Source organism: Pieris rapae, chromosome 8 (assembly GCF_905147795.1).
Source record: "Pieris rapae chromosome 8, ilPieRapa1.1, whole genome shotgun sequence".
Lineage (NCBI taxonomy): Eukaryota > Metazoa > Arthropoda > Insecta > Lepidoptera > Pieridae > Pieris > Pieris rapae.
Window position 1 is genome coordinate 7,554,121 of NC_059516.1, and position 24,367 is coordinate 7,578,487.

General features: G+C 31.5%; 1 protein-coding gene across 3 annotated transcripts in view; it reads right to left on the reverse strand.

The window, feature by feature from the left end:
• LOC110992175 (homeotic protein antennapedia) overlaps positions 1-21,557 on the reverse strand; it is a 144,567-nt gene extending 123,010 nt beyond the window's left edge. For all 3 annotated transcript variants that reach the window (XM_022257890.2, XM_022257886.2, XM_022257889.2), the window contains exon 1: positions 21,073-21,557. The gene's annotated coding sequence lies outside the window, so the exon portion shown is untranslated. The remainder of the gene's footprint in view (positions 1-21,072) is intronic.
• Positions 21,558-24,367: the final 2,810 nt, after the last annotated feature.

A 24,367-nucleotide genomic window follows, 5' to 3' on the forward strand; every position in this document is an offset into this window, starting at 1 on the left:
TTATATGTTATAATGCATGACCGCTTTTTTAAAATTTTAAGCCATTTGATCATATAAATATTTTAATATGAACCGAATCTATTTAAACTAGTTAATGCACTATTTGTTTAATGCGTTTTTCGTGTTTATGGCGGCAGAAAACTTCCCACTTACCTCTGAAAAGTTTTAATACACTAGTTTAATACAATAGTGCCCTTAAATGAACTTTCACAAAGTTATGCGAACGAAAAATTATGCAGCTTTTAGATTAAAATATGTTTGTACACAAACTCATACTTCTGGGATATAGGTACTTAGGTAAATACTAATTTTGTTTGGTTATTAATAAAGCCCCAATGTAGGTAGTAGCCCGGTGTAGGTATACATTTCTCATTCATTCATAGCTTTTTTTAAAAGACTGTAAGTTTTCCTTAAATCGAGTCTATATTAAGTAAATTCTGTATTTTATAAATTTATTATCAATCATCATATCAATGTTAAATGATAAGAAAAAAATACTTGAATAAAAATAGCAATCATCGAACGTAAGACGTTGAAATCTAAAATAAATCGAGCATTACTAATCCCTTGATATATTTAAAGATTTCATCACAAATCTAATTACAGAAAAGCAATTTAGTGAAACAATGCACTCAGAGAAAAATGTGTAATAGAAAATGCGTCGAAAATAAAACAATAAATTAGCGGGGCGTTGATTCACTGGCGAATAAACGTCTGGCGAGGCGATAAAATTATTTCATATAATGTTGTTCATGAAGTACTGTGACTCAGATATACTCTTGGTTATTAAATATTATAAAACCTGAATGTCCTCGGCTTGATACCTGGTACAAGAGTTTACACTGTCGCATTTAAATGTTTAATTTTTATCCAAATGTAATTTTTTTAATGTCTCTAAATTTACATATACCTACTGCCGGTTTTCTCTTGATTTTGTAGATCTGGTATGTTTTTCACTACACTTTGCAATCTACTTGTATTACTACACCTGCTGTTTTAGAAAAACAGAGCTCACCGTATTTAATTATGTTTTAAATCGATTCGAATCATATGAAAAGTAAAATGAATTGATCTTTTTCTCAAATCTTTTATAACTAACTAACTAACTATTAAATATGTACTTTATGAAACGGCGATATAAAATAATCATACTATAAAATTACCCTATATTTATATATTTAGATATAAATACTATATCTTGTGGTACCTACTTATATGTTTTAACATAACACTCATCTATCTCTTTACATCATATAGTAACTACACGACTTCAATATATTGTTTGTACTTCAATAGAGTCACTATTACAACCGATTCTTCTAAATAAATTCTACTAGGGTCGAGTAATACTAATAGAAGTCGAAATGGCAACTTTATACATTTAAAAAAGCGGTTTAAGATTTATAAACACTAACCATATACAACTACATTTGCAACTCACTAAATCAGTAAGGTTTTAAAAAATACTATTAGATATTATGTATTTTGGGAGAGAACAACTAAATTCTCTGAAACTAATCGCCATTTTCATCCCCTTTTAAGTCGCACATTTCTCAAGATTGGGGCTTGAATCGTTCTCGATATACACCCCTGTCCATAACACGCGAAACTAATACGATAACGTCAAAAAAAGAAAGAAAGTAATATAAATAGACTTGCTCCCCATTTATCTAATAATATAAATAACAGTTTATTTGAAAGAATACTTGATTTTGTTAATAAATCTATACTAGATGTGAATTACAAAATCGTTTATTGTGTGCTAGTGTAAAAATTTCAGCATTTCCAATACAATAATCGCGGTAGATGACGCCAATATAGGAACATTACATTAGACTCTACTTTTAAAACGATATCGTATTACAATTGCTACCATTAAACGTCAAATAAGCGAAATATTGAACTCAATTCCTGATTATCCGATGAATGGAAAATCGAGTTAAAATAAGTTAAATAGGTAGGTATAATATTTCTAATCTATGATATTTGTTAAGTAACAGCACATACTTATTTGACTATTTTTTTAAATAAGACTTTCAAGAACATTTGGCCAGGATAAAATTTGTAGATACCAAAAGATATATATTTGAAATTTTAGTACCTAACGTTAAATATTGTCTGGTCACAATCAAAAATACAAAGTAGCAATAATGAATTAATAATTATTATATTTAACTTAAAAATAATTAAACAAGCTTCATACAAATACCTACAGTGTACCTACTGTAAGTTATAATGCGTATGATATTATTACAAATTTAAAAACAGTTTGTTACGCGTGTCCAATATAACATCATACCTTTAAAATATTGCATAAATAGATTTCACCAAAACAGACTACAGAACATGACATTTCAAGTGGGAACATTAAAATCACATTAGTACCTCTGAGGGGTCCAGAAATTTATCTCGTTTAAAAAAAATTAAACATAAAAAACATTTATTTATTATCTCATTTGGTTGATGGTGCAAAAGAAATTACATGGAAGAGATAATGAAGTACCTTCTTAATTGACTGAACCTTCTTCTTAGTGATATGACTTTTAAATCTTTTATGAAAATGTTTAAGTACAGCTTCATATTTTATAAGATAACTATGAATATGAATACTTCTAATCTACAGTACTTTATGTAAATAAAAATAATGAATAATTACAATTTATATTTATAATACTTTTAATAATTAAAAATATAATATTAATATAAAAACAATTGATCCCTGTGGAAGTGTATCTTTAACGCTGTCAGCATTTCTTCGATGAATTGCGATACTTATTCGTTGAACGAGGAAATCAGCTCTGGGGTATTATCTTCCAAACACCAAATTAAATCTTTAATTAGCGCCTGTGCACTTGAACCCCACGGTCCATGAGTCCTTACTCCAAAAAAAGTATATTTTTGTAAATATAATACAGTTTCAAAATCAATAAATAACATTTTTATTTCAAACAAAATAAAATATTAATTCACACATTTTTAGTGTTCATAAATATATTAGCACTTCATCGGTTTGGCAAAAGCTGGTCGTAGACAGGCTCGCAATTTGCCTCACGAAGGCATGTTTAATATTAGAAGTCCTGATTTATGTCCTGCCCCCATAATGAAGTGTCTCCACTACAAATGTGCGCGCACTAATTCACTACCGACTATTAGACGCGAGGTATGGATATATTGGAATACCGCATCGGCGAAAAGTATTTGAAATCCGACTTGTACAGATACTATACAGATTATTAAAACTGAATTCTATAAAAATGCCCGAACTATCTCTTTACGATTTTGATAGTTGTACTAATAAAACTAAGAATAATTTCGGTTATAATACTATAACTTGTTGCATACCTTCACACACATAAATAGGTAATACTTTTACCGATTGGGACTGCCGCAGTACAATGTTGTGAATTAATTCATATAGGTTTCACAGCGATATACTTATGTTAGACTTAACGGATTTAAAAAAAATATGTATTTTTATTTAAAATTGATAGAACTGCGATTTCGAATATTAATTATGCCAGTAGCATATTAGAGCTGTAACTGAAAAGCTATGATAGTTTTAAAGGTATTAAATTGCGAAAATACACTTGCACACTTACACACTATAATAACATGACTGTCTTGAAAATCTTAAATATTAGACACAATTAGATTGTATTTATTATTGATGGCTTCACTCCAAATTTTATTTGTTTTATCTCCCAGTTGAGCTAAGTCGGTAATTGTTTATATAAAGTTAATTTACAGCAGTGTATCTCACACCCCAGTAACCTTGGACGTAATTTATCTTATACACCTCAAATGTTTTGTTCTAAATAAAACGGTATTTAGTTAAGTAAACATTATAAGCCTTGTGAATTAATTTTAATAATTAAAAAAATATTAATTATGTATAAAATTAGGTACTAGCGTGGCAGGAATAAAAACATAGGCGTATAGCACGAATGGTGACGATAAATTCGTTTTGGAAGTATGTTTTTACCATCCTAACAAATATAACACTTAAAGCTAATATATACATTATTTTTCAATTGTTTTTGTGTCGATGTTGGCGAGCTCAAAGACTAAATAATTAGAGGATTCACCGCACAACCTTGATTGTTGGAAATCTTCAACAGTCCGCTACACTAAGCATTACCATTTGGGAACTAGCAAGCTGTGGGGCCTTCCCAGAAAGAGATATAGAGATACGACTTTCAGGTATTTTAAGCAAGATAGGAGTGTAATACTTATCAACCAACCTTACATAATTTTGAAAAAAAAGGAACTAATTACAAACAACTTTGTGTTAATCTATCTAAAAATATGCTTAACGTTACCAGCATCCAATACAAAGGCCGCTGGCCGTTGAAGGAGTAATAAATTAGCGAGAAAGCTGCGCTAGGATTTCCCTCGGGTTTATTCTCACTCAAGAGCGCTACACCTAATCCAAAAAGCCTTATTATGCTACCCTTAATACAGCGCTCAAGACTACTTGAAAATTTTCTCGGGAATAAATGCTTTTAAGTTGGTTTTTTGAAAGTTTTATCATTGTTTCGACATATACTTTTTAATAATTTAAGCTTTATTTTATTAGGTTAATTAAGTAGTGTAGTGACCAGTAGCATGTGGCAGAGATAGTTAGTTTCAATAATCAATTAAGGCAAGGTGTTACTGTTCTAAAACAAGTATTGTTTATATGGGAGTTACACTACGGATCTCCAAGTATTATGCCATATCAAATAACCACTAAACCACTGGTGCAACGTAATGGTACTAAATTGTAACAAATATCAAACGACATTAAGGGTACATTCTCATCGAATAAAAATACAATTTTATATTTTTTATACTCACCAATCATGTATCTACAATCTAATCTTGCGAGATAATGAATTTTCCCATAAAATTAAGCGCAGTGATGTACCAAACGGTTCAGATATTTTATGCATGAGTTGAATAAATATTAATGTCTACGTATCGACAGTGCTACAGCTAATACATTATCAAGCCAATGCGTTATCTACATACGTCGACATTTGTCCGTTATTACCAGTTCTTGGAAGTACCCGGTTACCAATTTCTCCAACTTAAATTGTCTATGAGTACCGCTCGACTGAAGTCAGCCGGCGCATTCCGGGGCTATCGGCACCGCGGGCGCAGCCGAGACAGGGACAGATACATTCACGAAATCACGCGAGAAAAGGACATAGCACTAACGCGTCAGGCGTTTGTTTTTTAAATAATCGAGCCAGGAATGAAGATAGGCAGCGGACAATTCGAGGCATTTTATCGCGCTGCCAACCCTAGCGGACACAGTGGCCATTTAATTTGTTCCCTTATGAGTCACGTTAAAATGAATTTCGACTAAATGTCGTGATAATTGCTTCGCTCGATTGTTAAATTCCTATCAATTTAACTCCTTGTCAGTATTGTATTTAACTGTTGCGAGATAAAAATAAGTCACAACACACGTCGAAACAACTTGCTTTTACAGTAAAATATGCAGTGATTAATTGCAACGAAAAACGTCGTCGTTTCGCAACGTATAATATGGTAGTAGAGACATATTTTGCTTAATGTCTAATTGATCCTATGAATTTTGGAAACTTAAGACACCTATACATAATCTGAACATAAGTCTAAGAAAACCGTCACAATATAAAGCAAAGTCTTATAAATTCTGGAGGATATAGACAGAGGTTAACGCAATTCTTTCTTAGCCGATCTTTTCGCATTCTAAACAGGTCCGTGTATTAAGATCACACATCACCAGTTGTATGATGTATTGAAAACTAAGACATTGAAAAATGTCCTATATAACCCTTTAGAAACAAGTGAAGGAAGGCACCCACTATTATTTCTATCACAAGTCTATCTTAAGCGTGTGGCGACATCTTTTATCGCGCGGTTATTTTCGTTGTGTTTGTCTGTTTTGCTTGAATATTGCGCTCGTAAATTATATTGTAGAGAGATTTGTTTCCATAGTTCTGCGGCTGCTATACATCACCGTTTGCCGGATGTTAGTTTATGTTGACGACCGCTTTGTATTCGACGATTTTGTGCCTGTCACAGTGGACAGACGGGACAATTGTCGTTTATATATTATTATGGATTTATTTTGCGTAGTTTTAAAAACTCGCAGAAATGATTAGTAAAAATGCTTAGCCTTCTAGTTGCGATATCGTCTGTACTATGAAATAAATATAGCACAATACATGTTTTCTCTTGTTTATTCATATTTAAAGTGTCACAGGGGTAATAAGGACCCAAACATTGAAGATAACACAATAAGTTTTTTGTTATATTGTAGTTCTGCGTGAAATCACCTATTAAAATAAATTTTAAGTTTAAAAGCTATTGTGTTTTTATTATTTCAATAAAATAATTAAACAGATACAATATTAAGGAGAAGATGGCTCCTAATTTCCAAAAAAAAATAAAATTAAGTTATTTCCTTCATTATTATTTAAAATATGAATTGCGAATAATTTGTATGACCAATCAATCCTAGAAACTTATTGATGGGACTTTATAGGCCAAAGAATCAGTTTGTGCGGTAAGCATATTCGAACAAAAATATATAGAGCTGTTAATTCGTTTACAGCCAAATAAAAGGAAATTTCGTCAGCCGTCACGTTTATTTATAACAACACTTTGTTCGCTCTTAATATATAAATTGAATCAATTTATCTATTTCAAGTTTGAAGTTTGAGGATTTATTGACTTAATTTTAATATTTATAGCATTAACTAAAGTGTTTAATATTCTATAAGTACTTTAAATGTAAAACAAAGGGATAAATAGTAAAACGGAAGACGTTACTGTTTTTGTACTGGCTCGTGATTGGTTAAATGGATTGATTGATCGTGTTGTATGTCTATGATTGGTCAAGATATGTTTTACGTATTAAACACTTGCATAAGTAAGTCTTATGAATTTTCTTTACTTGATTGGATCATTACGTTAATCAGCATATTTAAGGCGGCCTGATCTGAGATCAGCCAAGAAAGTTAGCAACATTTTCATAATATATACATTTTGGCAGCTCCGTGTTTATCCATTGAGTTTATACGACTGCGTAATGTTTTACGGTATGGGCCGAGACAATAATGGCTTGCTCATAACATTACTCGTCCTCGGTCTCTGTACCACGATACGATTTCGCTTCAAACGGTTCGGTTTGCCTCGAGGGAACTCTTGGATTTTCCGACTGTTTACGAGTGTTGCACATATTAAGTGATAACTTGGTACGGGGATTTCATGAGTGAAGTTTGCAGTAAACATCATACTTATTTGAATGCAATAGTGGCGTAAATTAATAAACGTCTTAATTTTATTAACAATGTTTCTCTTTCAACGGCTTTTTTATCATTTTTTAAGCTCTTACATAAAATATCATATTTACAGATCAAATCTGTCAATATCTTAATAACTAATGCATTGAATTAGATAATATAATATTTTTGTGTTATAACACGGCGTCAAAAGTCAGAAAAGTTTAGCGAACACCGACAATTTTGCATTATATATGGAAATTAAAATAGAAATATCTGTCATCATTCATTCAGTTGCCGCTCCAAATTTACATAGAATAAGGCTGCGCACGCGTCTAATTAAATGTAAATGCATAAATCATAGTCGACTTTATGTCATTCTGATGTGACTGCGAACGAAGACGGACGCTCTGATCTAACTCTTTTATTGCTATTAATCTTAATCACTTCAAAAATACCTCATATATAGCAACGTGGACGATATACATATACGCATCATTATTATTTTAATACATACTTACAAATGAATATGAATAATATATGGGGAACAACAGGAACATTTAAAATTTTAAAACAATCACATTATTATGTGATATTATGGAACATTCCACTATAAGAGATAGACTGTTCGGTTTTCCAGAACAAATACCTGAGTACTTCATAGAAATAAAACCTTCAATTGTTTTTCAAAATATTTAATTAATTTTTCTTTCCATAAATACCATTAATATCAAGGAATAAAAATAAAAAATATACTCGAATTAGTCTACGAGTTTTGCGCTTAGCAACATATTATAGAAATTATTTGTAATTATATAGATTTACGAAGAATAGTTTTGGTTTAAAGTAATATTACAATTTATAATAATTTTTGGATTTTATTTGATGTAAAAAGATGTACCTAGCGTTATAAAAATAACTAATGACTGTTTTTAACCACACTTTTTTAATATTAGTAGGTACTACAAAATAAATGCTCCACATAAATATTCAATACAGTTTAGAAATCTAAAAAGTTTAAACCTGTTACTGACGGAGAATGGGCGCGTGCAATGAAACGGCTACACGCTTGATTGATGGGTTAAAGGCAACCGAGCACAAATTAAAAAACAATTCAACGACACGTCACGGCATCGTGAAATCTTCAATTATACCATAATGAATAAATACTTCAAGTATTAACGGTTTAAATTAAAAACAAATTTTCATTCTCAGGTATATTAAGGTATCAATGCGGTCTAGGCGCTTATTATACTTTAACTTATCGTAATATATACTTGAAGTTTTGAGGAATTAAATGATAGAAGCTTTGCTATAAACGTGACAGTTCAAATCGAATCTAAGTCTAACCTCAATTTATACTTTTTATAAATCTACTCTGGTCTTGGTTGATTAGACTATTTCAAGACTGTAATGTTTATTCTAAGAATTGTATTTAGACAAATGTATGGGAATATAAAATGTTATTTTCATAGAAGCTCGTTAACGCGTCTAGTCATAGAATATATGTTGAATCATTGTTTATGATATGAATCATGATAAAACTAGCTTGGTCAGTTAACATTAAAATTCCTAACAAAATGTCACGTAGGACGTTTCCAAATTTGGTATTGTTATTTTTTAAAGAAATCTCTGTGTGGATTTAAATATTACGTTTTATATTTTTCACAAAACTTATTCTAAGGTGGAAAGGTGTGAATCGTATTACTAGGGAACGGTTTTATGTTTTAATTTGAAACATCTTAAAATTTAACTCAACAATGTAAGCAATATTTCATATTGTTATTTTTTAATTAGAAGCTATGTTAATAACTGTTTGAACACCATCGAAATTCGAATTTCATCTTTCACAGTTAAAGAATGGAAATTACGTATAATAATTAAATAAAAAATACAGATACTATCTCATTAGGAGTTCATGAGCCATTAATATACTACATACCAGGAGGTACTTAAGTGTAGTCAGAACGGCGTGAACAATTTTAGCTGCCGGAGTAATTAATTAGGTGGTCCTATGTGATGGGGAGATTTATAGAGGCGAAGATCGCTCGCAATCTGGAGCTATTTTGTTGCTAACTTCACACATCAAGGGAGCTTTTTATATAATTCTTAGAATTATATTCACGAAATGTTTATTACCTAACTTCAGTGTGACCATTACGATAGGGATGAAATTATCGTTATAATAACGATGGAAATATTGGTTTATTTCGTTAGCAAAATCAGTTTGACACAGCCTACAATTTAATTTTTCACGGCATTACAATTTTATAGCTGGTAGTGATTTTACTATTTAATCAAAACATAATGTAATAAATTGCGACATTATAAAAAATTTAGGGACAAGAAATGCATAAGTTGATAAAATATTTTAAAATTGAAATAATTGTAAGCAAAACAACATCAGAATTCAAAAAAAGATCTTCTGCAGTACATTTCAAGTATATATTTAATTACTTTGGAATTTCTAGTCATAATTAATAAAATTAATTGGTAGTTGTTGACTTTTTGTTTGACAATTATGATATTACAATTTATTCATATTTAATTCATTTACAATGTGTATTACGGGTTTTCCAACTTTTCCTGATGTATCATTCCGATTTTTCGGCAGTTATCTCTATTGATACTCTTTAATATTTGTTTATATGATAGAGTAACAAATAAGCCTATGTACTGCATTGGAACATGCTAACAACTTTAAATAAATATATTATTAAATATATTATAACCTGCATGCAATATGTTTATTCGCAAAGAGCGAGGTCAAAGGCTTGTTCTAGGTTCAATGGTTGTCTGATGCCTATATAGATAGCGTGCGCGGAGATACTTCAATTTGTGCCAATTTAACATTTAGTCCAAGAAATTTACTACGCATTAAGCTTATTTTAATATAATCACAGATCACACTGCGAAATCCAGTATAGTAGAATTTTCCGATACCGGACAATTTTTGTACCAAAATTTTGATGAAATATAGACTAACGCCCAAGCCCATTAATTAATACACAATTTCGATAGTAGATCGATCTCCTATCTGCATTTACGAAATACTACGAAAACAATCCATTTTTGGCCACGGATAGTATGCAATATCATCGCTCTTTCCACTCATATTTGATAATCAATATAAACCAAATATAGTAAATAAAACCGTACAAATAATATAAAAATACACATGTCTTTGTTTAAAACATATCAAATAGCTTTTTAATTATTTAAAAAATTGGAGTAAATCTTCAGACACAGTTGAACTGTCATTTTCCTACAAAGGCCTATCCACATACACCGATCCGACCTACCATGAATAGCTTGTATCGACAGATGGCTATTACAATTCGTCAATTGGTTATTGGCACACTATTATCAATATTTGGATTAAGATGTCTATTTCAGATGGCAAAAATGGATTTAAATTGGTTATTGGGTTTGGGCGTTATGTAATAACGATAAGGAGAACCATTTACTTGTATCGTAAATAATTATTTCTTAATTATACAGATCAAGGTCCTCATAGATTCAAGTTCCAGACCACCTATATTAATAAATCAGCATGAGCCGTTTATTACGTGCCCGTACTATCCGCACCTTGCTATAACAAAAACTTGAAACAATTAAGGAAACAAGGTATTAGCGTAAGTGCAATTTGTCAGTTATTGAAAAGGAGACATTAATACTATAGGCGGAGAGATTAATTTCATTCGTAATAGAATGTTATCGATAGCGATATGAGACGGCATGTGGCATTCCGAGTCGGGTTTCTTCGTTGTACTCAATTTTCATAGAATTACTGGCGTTTTTCCGACACCTTTCAATTGCGTGTTGCAAATTCTAGAAAGTGATGTACTTATAGTTTTTTTAATTGGCTATGGTATTTTAAACGGTACCTTTTTACATCTAAGATGATAACAATAATTAAAATACTTGATAGTGTTGACATTCAAGAGGGATTCGTTAAGATGTTTTGTAATACAAAGGTGTTTGTTAAAGGGATGTTTATTTGAGTTGAGCTAAGAATTGTTACTGCTACATACTTAAAAGTGTAGATAGAAGAAAAAAAGGAAAAAGTAGGTACTGTTTAATTTTATTGTAGGTACTATATAAGGTTGAGTTCAAAAAAAACAACTGATTCTACATTCAAAATTATCCTCTTTATAAAAATGTAGTTAGACATACACATCCGTATTTTTACCACTTAAATACAAAGAACACATATTACCTACAATATTATCTAAAAGGTAAAATACTAGGCAGAAGGTTTTCTTACATTTAATAAGTCTTGTGTAAACAATTTTTAACTTAAGTAATACAGAACGTCGAAGTTAAAATCCCAAGAACAAATTTAATAATATTCCTTCAAAGCCTCAACGGTAAATAGTCCGCAAATGTTACAAAGTAAAGGCATAAATATAAGAGGTTTTGCGCAGACGACGCTCTAACAATTCGAAGCGAGATTCTTCAAGTTAAGACGTACTCACAAGTTTTGCAGGTGCGGTCTCTGCGAGTAGATTTCAATTAAACTCATAAGCTTATACTAATTAAACGGCTAAAATTTAGTCTGATATTCCTTTTGAGTGGAAAACATGGTATTTATAAAACAGGATTTTTTAGGCCTATTTCAAACAATACTTGTAGTGTAGCAACTAAATTATCTTAATACAATTTCGAATGAACACAATACTTACTACTACTACTACTATAATACTGTTTTGATACAATTATTTACAGATTAAAACCATTAAGCCTAGATTTTGAAAAGAGGTATTTTAATTTATTAAACAAACATTACTTGCCACTACTTGCTTGCCTTATACTCATTAATTCGACTGTAACGTGATGTAACTAAGGAGTAGTTGTGTAGTTTTATCGCATTAGTAGTAATTGTATATTAAAACTGTTATCTTAAATATAATAAATAAATACTGTTTAACCTAGACTTTGAGAGTTCAAGATAATCAAACAACTCTATATTAATAGTTGATCTATATATTTAACGTTTTCTTCTCATATATCTATAATTTAAAAATATAAGGCGAATATATGATTATGTCATTGCCATAAAATCGCCTAAATAGAACAGCTTAATAAATTTGCCTTTAACAATACCGTAATAATTTAACTTTGATACCTACACAAATTCCTTGTCCACTGGTATATAACTGAACGAAATGCTTGTAACATCTTTGCATACATCGACTACTTACGTCATTGTTAATTAGTGAATTTGGAACAAGTCATACAATTGTTGTTAGTTGATTCTAAACAATAATTAAAGTACATATAACCGTACTAAACATATGATTGGATAGGATATAAATGCGATTATTATTACGATAATCTATGTATACACTTAGGAAAACTGGAAATGATTTGTATGGCTACTGCAAAACTCGATGGACACAGGCGTGTCTGACATACGCCGTCGATCGATCTTACCTATTAAATTTATAAGTGATTAGAAAATTGTTACAGTAATTGCCGCCCAGACCTAAAAGATTGTCGCACCACTGGTTTGTTTTTTTTTTTAAATTAAGCGCAGTTCGAATCGTTAATAGTAATCTCAAAGTATTGAACCTTGGCTACGTTAAAGTTGCCCTTAATTTATAGATAGCCCAGCAATTAATCATAAAGCCATTTAAATTTTATCAAATGCTTATATAAGCGTAGATAATACTTATAACGCATCTAGGTCATTAACACTTTCTCAAGTGTTTCACACGATTTTCATATTCCCACGCGTTACGGAGGGAGGCTTAAAAGTGAATTGAGGAATCCTTTACTCACGTAAGTCGTTTAGAGGTTACTAGGCTTGCTCAAGACCGGTTTGTCACATGGCCCTGTCCACGTGCGGCCTCCACAGTATAATATATATACGAAAGGACCGGAGCTTATACCATTGAAAACGAAAACGCTAACGGTCTCTGGAAAGGTATAATTTAATTAAGTCTGTATTCTTAGGATATTGTACGTAAAACTAAAATTTTATAGGAGATATGAAAAAACATATGATTATTAATTAAAGGTCTGTTTCGTAAAAAGATACTTTAAGTGGAAAAATTGATCATTATCACACAAAAACTTCGTTGTGTTGTATACAATTCTAGAGCTTTTTTTATTAATAAAATTTTTAATCTGATTAGGATCTGGTTAAATACTAAGCGTTGTTAATATACCGGGGTATCATAAAATATATAATAATAATGATTTATTAGTCTCAAATCATTATTAATTGTAAAAAATACTAACTGTTAATATATAATTCTATTGTTTAGACAAAGGTAAATAAACTCGTTAACCACCAATTTCACATCATATTAAAGTGTTTAGAAACATAAGTTAAGTTTTAAGAAAGGTGGAGGCACGCACAGCAACTCAACTCCCAAACCTCCCCAAAAGTTATGCCATTACTCAAGTGAACGCGACTCTTCAGTAATTTTGAAATATTACAATTTTCAAGTCATACCACAGCTTCGACGGACTAAAACTTCTTTATTACATAAAAATACTAAATTTTCTACTGAAATTCACTGTAAATAATTTCAAGATTTTTGTAAGCAAAAGCAATTATAATATGTATATTATATAAATAATACCTATAAGATTAAATATGTATAATAATAGAATTATGTATAAAATAAAGCCCTCTCAAACATTGCTGTGCCAAATTTTACAAAATGTAACAAACTTATAACATGTTACCTGTAATCAGGAATCCAATAACGATTTGACTTTGGACATTGAAATTTTGTAAAAAACCTAACCCATATTTGTTTATAGTATCAATTAATGAGAAAATATAATGGAAATGTTACATTTAGAACATCAAGTTGTAGAAATAATTTTGTGTTTAAAAAATCAAGTTAGTTATTTCTTACACGTATTGTTTTATTGCTATTGAGAATGTAATAAACTTGCACAAATGGAATATTAAAATAAAAAACGTTGTCCCGTTGCAAAGAATTATAAAACGCATCAACTTACAATAGAAACGGGAGCTATTAAATTATTTTTAAAACAAAAGAACATCTTCACACTTTATAAAGAATACTCAAACAACAAAAGCGTGTTTTAAAATATTAGCATATGTTCATTTGTGATGTACGAAACGCAAAACAAAACCCTAGCATACTGTAAATCAACAAAAAACGCCAAAAAATTGCATTCTTTCGCCTATTGTGATGTTAAATAGCAAAAATGCAAATCAACAAGACCCGTTATGTTTACGAATTTCTTTGAAGGCACGCTTAAAAAATAACACTCAAATCCAACAATAGAAACAAATCTTTAGGGGTCGTGAGAGAGAATTGCACAAGATCGCACAAAGCGGTATTAGACAATACCAATTCACCTGACTAAATGAGCAGGTAACCAATTATTATGCTAATGGATTTGACAATGTATTAATATTTTGAAGAAATGCGGTCAAAAGACGAACAACACCTTGTCGTAATTTATTGCTCTCTTTGGGCGGTTTCAAACAAAAGTTCGTTTCCGTGTTCTTTATCAAAGACGCTATCGGTTGACAAGCGAAATTTACAGCTTTTTCGAATCGTGATGAATATAAAAAACGTAAAACCAACAATGTACTTATGTTAATCACATTACAGTACGCGAAACCAGCTATCGGACAGATGCGGTGAGGTTCATAACTGCTAATAGAGTTTATGGCTTTTTGATTGACATTAATGTTCTCTTGATTCAGCCGTTTACGACCACCTCATTCATTACCGAAGTGTGAGGTCAAAACATCTTTAAATCAAACGAAATGATTAAGTCACTGATCGTTTATTTGCCCTAATTTATATATAATCGGGAATATATTATTGTTAACATAAATCAACAATACTCGTCATTCTTATCATAATTATGATGTCAGTTCATTTAAATAAGTTTTAAATGCATATACACGAGAAGTGTAATCGAAATAAATAAATTATTCCGAATGGCAATTCCGATTAATTAAATGCAGTTCTTTTTTTTAATTAACTCAATGAATTTATATAAAATGATTGGTATTTAAGAATTGAATGTTTTATATGTATTAGGTATTAATAAAATATGGTAAACTGTAATTATGGCTGACCTTTACAAATGAAGTAATAAGAATAATAAAAAACTTAGAATTCGATTCTATTAGATTGTAATACGAAAAACGTAGCAGAAAATTAAACAACGGAAATTCGCGTAACTGGGCTACGTGTTGCGCGGCGACTGCTACCACCTACTCCATCATTTAATTAATTATAATGGGTAAAATTCAGGGTAAACGGCGTGGTAGAAGGAAATTATCATGGCTTCGTAAAGTCAGGAAGCGTAGGAGTATTCCGAGTGTGGAAGAGTTTCTGCATCTGACACAAGACATGCCAGTAGACGCGCTTCACGAGATTGGTATACCTTCAGTAATGAGTTGGCTCCAGAAGAAGAAGAAGCTTGTAATAATATTGATATGAAAGGATACAGTTATACCCAGCCAGAATAATTTATAACGTACGATAATTATGCGGATTTCAAGCTAAAGTGTACTTTACGATCCGGTTTACGGTTCTTCGGGATATCTAGCGATAAGCCAATTTGCGTTCTGTTACCGAACCGCTGAGATGGATTCACAGCAACCAGTTATACAAATACATGTCTATGGAAAGATTGAACTGCAATTTGTCTCCAACGACGTGTTTTAAGATTATGATCGTACTTATTTTTCAGCAACAGATGTCTTTTGTTATGCGGGAGTATTTCACCTGGTACTTGAGAATTTGCTACGAATTAACTTTTTGTTTCGATTAAACACTGTGCCATGTAAATAGCTGGGCGATTATGAGTGATGATATTTAATTATTTAGAGACTAGTTATGGCAGCTTCGAATGCTTAAGAACTTTCCAATTATAAAACTGATATTATAATAGGTAATATAGATTAATGTAGGATTTTACTTGAATTTATATTTAAGTATAATGTTTATTTATTCGGTAGTAGGCTAATCAGGTAAAAAGTGTTTGTTTTGTACCTAATCTGCATCCATATAACTATGAAGATACATATTTTAAAACAAACAATTACCAGTGGAAACTATAATTTTAAGTGTAATATTTTAATTATGTTTACCGTAATTAAGATGTATTTTAGAATAGATAACATTAGAAAGGTCGTAACTTACACCATGAAAAGTTTAATATATATACATAATATAGATTACTTAAATAAATAAATTATTCTTATGTGCCAAATTAGAAATGATTTTTAATCAAGAACAAAATCGTAAATAATCGAGGACGTTAATTTAAAACGAGTTATAATCGAGTCTATAAAATTCGTTGACTTTCTTCATCATGTGCGAATAAAGAAAATAAATAGGCGATAAATAAACATGAATTATAATAAAATTCGTACGGCAGATGTGTAGTTGCCAATACGGCAATAACGGGTGTACACCGCAAAAACTGTGGTATTGCTGAGACCACTCATTAACTTATTAAGATGATAATTTATTACTCCAAGGGAGACAATTTCACGATCGATTCAGAGTCATTTTAACACTACGTGTTTTTATTGTAAAAAAACGTGCAATGATCCTTTTCCTCCTATCAAAGACGATTAATGTCAAACGTTCTTCGCTGTATTTGTTTTGTTTATACATGAACAATTATAAATAAATTTTCAACGCTAGATAGAATGGCTCCGGTGTTCGTTATAATAAAAGTGGTAATAAAATGTTTGGTCTTAGTTTAAGATTATTAAGAAGGTAACGGGTGTCAGTTGTCATTAACAGATTATAGTGTCTCATGCATTCTGGATTCTTTACAATGTCTCTACCATACGAGCGAGTATTAAATGCGAATATATAAATAAAAGTCCTATGGGATAGCCGTGAATATAGAACTGCAGGGGCCACTTTAACCACTGATGGAACGTTACGTTACTAAGGATTACAAAGAAAAAAACTTATTTAACTTAACTAATTTAATAAAACTTAAGACTGAGTTTATAATGAAGCCTACAGTGTAATATTTATAATAAAAACTTAAGTGGAAAATGCAGTGGCATTTCACTTCCGGTAGCCATAAACTACAAGGTGATGAGTTCCAAGCTTTATTGCCACAAAAAGGCATAATTTAATTCAAATACGATTCCACAACATTGTGTTTAGCTGTATTGGCGATAGGATCCGAGTACAAAATGGAATAAATCAATGAATGGCTTGAAGAGGTGAATATATTCAAGGCTTTTTGCCCTAAATACCTATTCGCTATTCAGATCTTTAAAACATTGTAGGAACCTGTTATACAATTCTCTAGTTAACCAATGACAAAAAATATTTCTACAGCTCTAATTACAATTAAATACTTTGTGCTTTGTAGATTAAATAATTGTATAATAATAATAATAAAAAATATTGTATGGAATTTGATTGAGAATATTTTTACGTATTTGAAGTATGCTTGACACGAGATGAAGCAGAAAAATAAGAAAAGATTGAGATCTGACCAGTTATGTGAAATAAGACAAATATGGCGGCGCATGCGCTGAATATTAAATTTATTTATAAAATCAACGTAATATGTTTTATGCGATAAGTGAATATGGAAAACTGTATTGCATTGTTTTTATTCTCCTTATCATTTATCTGACGTCATTTGATACTTGTGCGATTCTCTCTACTCTATTAAACTGGCGTATATAAAATAGAAATAAAGAAATACAAAGTAGATAAAAAATATATTCAAACTGAACCGGAAATCTAAATAAACTTACTTAAATTTAAATTTCGAACGTGCCAATTTAGAAAACTAATCCCAAAATAATGACATTTGGCGCAGAGTTGTAAGTTAGGGGAGCGTCTTATCAATTCAATATGGCGACTAAAGCATGATGGCCGCCATTTTAAATTAGAATATTTGTCATTAATTTATCATTAATGTAATGTAAGCCAATTTTATTGTATGACATTTACCATCATATATTTAAATTTTTAATACTTTGTATTTATAATAATAGCTACATAAGTTTAAAAAATGCCTAGTGGTTCTCACTGAAACTTTAATATAGTTATATTTTACTTTTATATCGAATGTGTTGTGGTGATAAAAGGTAAGTTTTATTTAAACTTTAGTAAATAAGATTTTTATAACAAGAACTTAAATGCGTTGTGTAAAATCATTATTGTTCAAACGTTGTTAATGCGGGTAGGTACCTACCTAAATAAAATACCTACGTACCTATAAATTTACAAAGTACCTACTTTGTAAATTTAAGCGCGCACCAATATATTAAATATATATTTATTATATTGGATGCAAGAAATTATTTTACAATACGATATATATAAGCAATTTTAATAGAACACCACCATGTTTTGTAATATCTTATATATAAAATGCTTGTGTCACGGGGTTAGTAACCGAATTCCTCCGAAACGGCTCGGCCGATTCTCATGAAATTTTGTGTGCGTATTGGTTAGGTCTGAGAATCGAATAACATCTATTTTTCATCCCCTTAAATGTTAAGGGTGGTCCACCCCTATTTTTTTTATATTTATTTTTAGACAAAATTTTTCGTTTTTATTTTTTTACGATACACCATACAAAAATACATGCAATTCTAAATTTTCATCCCTCTACAATCATCCCTTATGTTTTTTTCTTAATTATAAACTTTAATTTTTTGGCACAAAAACATGGCAAAACAACGTTTGCCGGGTCAGCTAGTAATTTATATTTATTATGACCTCTTCCTTTATAGGTCTATATAAGAATATAATGACAATTATATGTCTTAGCGGACAAAAGGTCTACCGAGCTATTTTAACAAGGAATACTTTTTCTTTGAAAAACGTTACGTGAGTATTTGTATCCCCTTAGAACCCATTAAAATTCTCCTATTAACTTGCTTATATGGAACCTAATCATAATGATATTGACTATACTTTGTTGTTTACTTATGAAAACTAAATGCGCGCGCATAATATAAATACATTTATTTTACCCCATTTTTTTCTAAATATTCTTTAGGGGACTTTTAGTCAATTTACATTCATTGTTTTTCATTTAATTTTAAAAGAAACGTTAACTAGGTTACCAAAAGGTTACCTAGAGTTCTAATATAAAATATACTTATGACATGAGCGATGATAAATGGCAATAAAATAAATGAGACAAAGTATCAAATTTTCCATTATACCTTACATAGCAATTGGACAAGTTTTTATAGATCCGACTCTGCTACAAGATTTTCCATAAAAAGAACCTTAATTAGGTATCCATCACTTCCATAAACTACTGCAATTGAATAAACACCTGCATTGTTTTTGGTTATAAAGTTTTAAATGACTAGTAATTTGGTAATTCAATTTTGTAGACATATAACCGTAATATTATATAATAAATTTATAGAGTTCAACGACCACTTTATGAACTGTTATTTTTTAATTATTACGTTACAAGTGTTGGGCTAAAACTAATTTGATTTTACAAGAAACAGTTTGTCTTTGTGTCAGTAATGTAGAGTACTAATACGGGTAGCTAAAATAATATTTGTATTTTAACAAAACATTAACGTATCAAAATAAATTAACGAAAGGCTCTAAACACATTAAACCTTATCATAGAGGTACAATTTAAATATAAATTAGATTTTTACAGAAAAGTAATTCTTTCTTATCTTTCAATTTTAGTTAATGGGTACTAACATGGTGCAAACAGATACAAGGTAATTAATTTTCAAAACCTGATGCGATGGCACCTGACAATTTCTATTGGTTTATTTCCTACCTAAAATTTATTACCAGGAACCCGTTTTGTAATTGGCTATCTTAAGTACGATAATTTTGGCTAGAAACAGTACTATCTGTGGAACATAAGTAAATTCAAAGGATAAAAATGAGGCACAATTTTTCGTGTGGTGTAATTTTTTATTTTTCTTTAATTTTTTATCTTAAGAATAAATTAGTTTGGTTTTTGGAATAAATTACTTTAATAGAAATCCCTGTTTGTAATGTATTTACATACATAAAAAAAACTAAATCTAACATTTAATTAATAAGTTTAAGTTATATAGTTAGTATATTGTAGAAAACATAATTAATTAAATAAATTATGGTGTAATTCAAATAATTCCTAACTACAATAATCTTAGTACAATTCCTTCAAACTCCCGCCAGTTGACAATCAACTTGAACTTGCGCAAAAGTCGACTCTATTATTAAATATTAAGGGTGATTCTTGTTTGGCTCTATACCTCTTTAAGTTACATCCAAATTGAAATCATACAGTTTAATATAAAGATGTTTTATGCTCTACAATTAATTTTTTCTGTGAATAGCTCAATTATTAGCTCAAAATACTTATTAATTTCTGTCGTTTACGTCTGTATCAACCTATTTACATAATTAATAATTTTCGTTTTTATAGGCGTATTTGAAATAATGACACATTTAATAAACAGATAACTTTATTGATATTTATTCGTTTCGACTTTTGATAAAACGTTTCGACTCACTTTAAATAACTCTCTCAGCTGTTAGGAAATTAGATTTATATATTTACAATTATTGGCTAGCATACAAATCGAATAGTTGTTTTAAAATCTTCACACTTTGTTTTCGATATAACATCTCATTCATTCGTGACTCAAACGATTCTCTCAACGTAGGGCTATTTATTGCCCGCGCTCCGAAACTATTGCGCCGTTAAAATCATTTAGAACAGTTCTAAACGTAACGGCGACCCCGCGCAAAAGTTTGTTTTGCAAACAAAAGTCGAATGCGACCCTTTGCTCCACGCTAAACCAAGTTGGGACCCATAAATCGGCAATAAAGCTTACCTTAAGCGGAGCGGCCGCCGTCCGCCGTCGGCAAACGGGCCAGCGGCATCCCGCTCGCTAATAACTTCTTCACAAACTCACAGTTCTAAAGAGTTCTAAGTTCTGGGTTTCACTCTGTCAAGTCACGTGTCAGCGTTTTATCGAAGGCATGAGCGCAATACGTAATGCGTGAGGCGCACGTGGTTGTGCGGCCGTCAGGTGCGAGAAGTGGTTGTTTATGGCGCGTCGAGTTACGCAACGCGTAGTCGCCGAGGCGCGCGTCAGTTGAGTGTGCCGACCGATGCTTTACGAGCGACGGCGCACCCCCGCCTAGCGACGCGGCGCCGCACTAAATCTGCGACCAACAGAAAAGGACACACCACCCTCCGTTAATCCAGCACCATTGATGTCCGAGAGACAACGTTAATCGGCCCGATTAATTGAACGGTCCGTCCGCGATAGAATTGTACCGGCAGTGGCCGTAGCACGGGCGACCCCAGTGCGGCGTCGCGTCGTAAAGTTTCTTCGTGTATCGTTCGATGCACCAGACGTTGATAACTAATATGCTCGATTTGAAAAGGGCTCTACTTTGTATTCGTACAAATAATAAAGAGTCACCACAAAGTTCTTATTTTTAATTCCTGATATGACTAAGTAACTAACCATTAACCCTCTTATTATCAGAAGTTTCTCATTAAATGTTTACATACATTTGGACACAAACTCAGTCCTCTCTTAATTTAATATTTTTATCATAGTTACAATCTTTTGTCACCGTATGTCTGTTGAGGAGATTTAGCTTTATTTTATCGAGAGTCCTAAGGGACAACGTTGACAATAAATATATAATGGATTAACTACTAGATTACAGATTGAAGACAAACTATTTCTTGACTTAATTGTTTAAGTTTCAGCCTTAATGTAGGCAAGAAGTCTGATTTCTTCCGAAAGTAGGTGGAAAACTAGCTCGTTGCTTTATAAGGAAACTATATGCTAAACTATTATGCTATATGAAATTTAAAAATGCATCAGACTTGAATACATACACAACTGCGCGTTTAACACGGTAGATTTTTCCGCGCACCACCACTTTGTGGAACCAACTGCCCACTTAAGTATTTCCTAACCCATTCGACTTAGGGTCCTTCAATAAAAGAGCTTACCATTTCTTACAAATTAAATATAATTCTAATTCCTATACTAAAAAAAAATAACTAAGTAAGAAATATATTATTACGATATGAACATTATCTAGCTGTTTGCTAGTTAGCTAGCAAAAGAGATTTTTTGTACTTGTATTGTTTCAAAGTAAAAAATATTTGAATGGCACTGTTAAGTGAGGAACGAATTGCATAGTTGAAGTTGAGAGACTTGAGAGGCTCTAGGTTGATGCCCGGTGGCCCATAGGCGCTCGTTCTCTAGCTATTCTCGCTGGTGCGATTAGCCAAAGATATACATAACTCCAACAACCAAGGATGGTTGAAACACGGACTGCAGACAGCCCAAACTTGCTGTGCCGGCAAATGACAAATAACAAAGCGACTTCTAAGCCTCAACAACCATAATTGTCCCTATCATTGTTATGAGATTAGTTCTCAAACAAACAATTACGGGCCATTGTCACCTTAATAAAGATCTGTTTCTCTTAGATGCGTTGTCTTTGCGAGGGCAAAGGCTTCAAATGCAGAAGCTATATTTGCGCAGAGGAATGAGACTTCCAATGCAAGGCTGTGGCCGAAAAACGTAAAGAAATCCTCGGCGCAGTGATGGCCCAGGAGACGTATGTGCTTCTGGAAGGAGCTAGGCTGGCTCACTTAGCCAGAGCTATACGCACAACGGACCTGCTGAGATTCTGGTGCGGAAACTGAGTCCATCAATCTTAAACCTTTACTCTCTAAGACGGCAGGGCCCCACTAAAGCAGTCAGTCAAAATCAGCCTGACAGCAAGTTATAGCAAAGTAACTAGAAGTTGGCATAAAATGGGATTGTTTCTTTTTATTTATATGTATACACAAGTCCTTACTTGTGAACATTACGATCTATCCTAAGACTAATAAGTAATTTAAGTAAATTGGGTCAGCCTAATTTACTTAGAAGGATTTTTAACATAGGTAAGGAAGTGCCGAATGAGACTACTTACAATATGTATGTTTTGATAAATATTTTTTTCTTTTTCTATTCAGTCTTGTATTTATGAAGCATTAATTTAAAATTACTATAGTAAATAATTATATTTGTAACAATGAGTTTACTTAAATATTGAAATAATATTGTTTGTGTAACAATAAAAGGATTGTCTGGAACTAGGTGAACTTAACCCAAATAAGCAGGTTACAGGCATTTATATGTATAAATATCAGGTAATTTACGATACCACAATATTTTTTTTACCTTTTCTTGACAGACCTATTATTTAAAATTAATGGGCTTCATAACAGTTGCAAATTATCAAGTATTGCATTTCCGGACACAGAGATACTTCATGAACATTATGGTTTGTTATTATAGGTTATTTTTTGTCCTGGGCATAAAATTTTATTTTTAATAAAATCTTAACTTTACAAGTAAAATACCAAACCGAAATTACTCATGCAGTTGTTAGTTGGGTACAACAATGAACACACAAAAATTATATTTTAACAAAATACAATTACATATTAAGGAAGTTCAAACACCAAACTAACTATGTATCTAAGCTATAAAGTCTCCAATCCCCATTAGAGAAAAAAACTTGACATATTTTTATCGGCTTCGTTAAGCGACAAACGAGTAAATTTGAGAGTTATACTTTATACAAAATGAAGGCTAAGCAAACTTGAATGTTGACGAATAAAGATTTCAGATAAGTACTGGTTATATATAGATATAGTTATAGTATAACTTCTAGATACAACCAATAGATGTAGGCTTTTATGGCCCATTTAAAAACCACCTTAATCGAGCACAGACGGCCTGGATGTATAATCATCCAGGAAAAACAATGACGATTCATGATCTCCCAGGCGTGGTGAAAGATTCACTGCCATTGGCCCTAAATCCTGTAAATATCATGAGTGGATCAACCGGGATATGGCCTTTTAATCCTGATATTTTTCAAGACAGTGATTATGCACCTTCTTATGTCACTGATCGCCCCAATCCAGAAACGAATCATCCCACTGCCTCGCAGAACACCTCCAATTTGACACTGGACCTGGAAAATCCGGAATTGCTAGATTCTGCGCCTCAACTGAACATAAGCACAAATGAAATCATACAGGCAATCGAAACAGCAACCAATCTATTACCTGACACTATTAACAATATTACTGTTTCA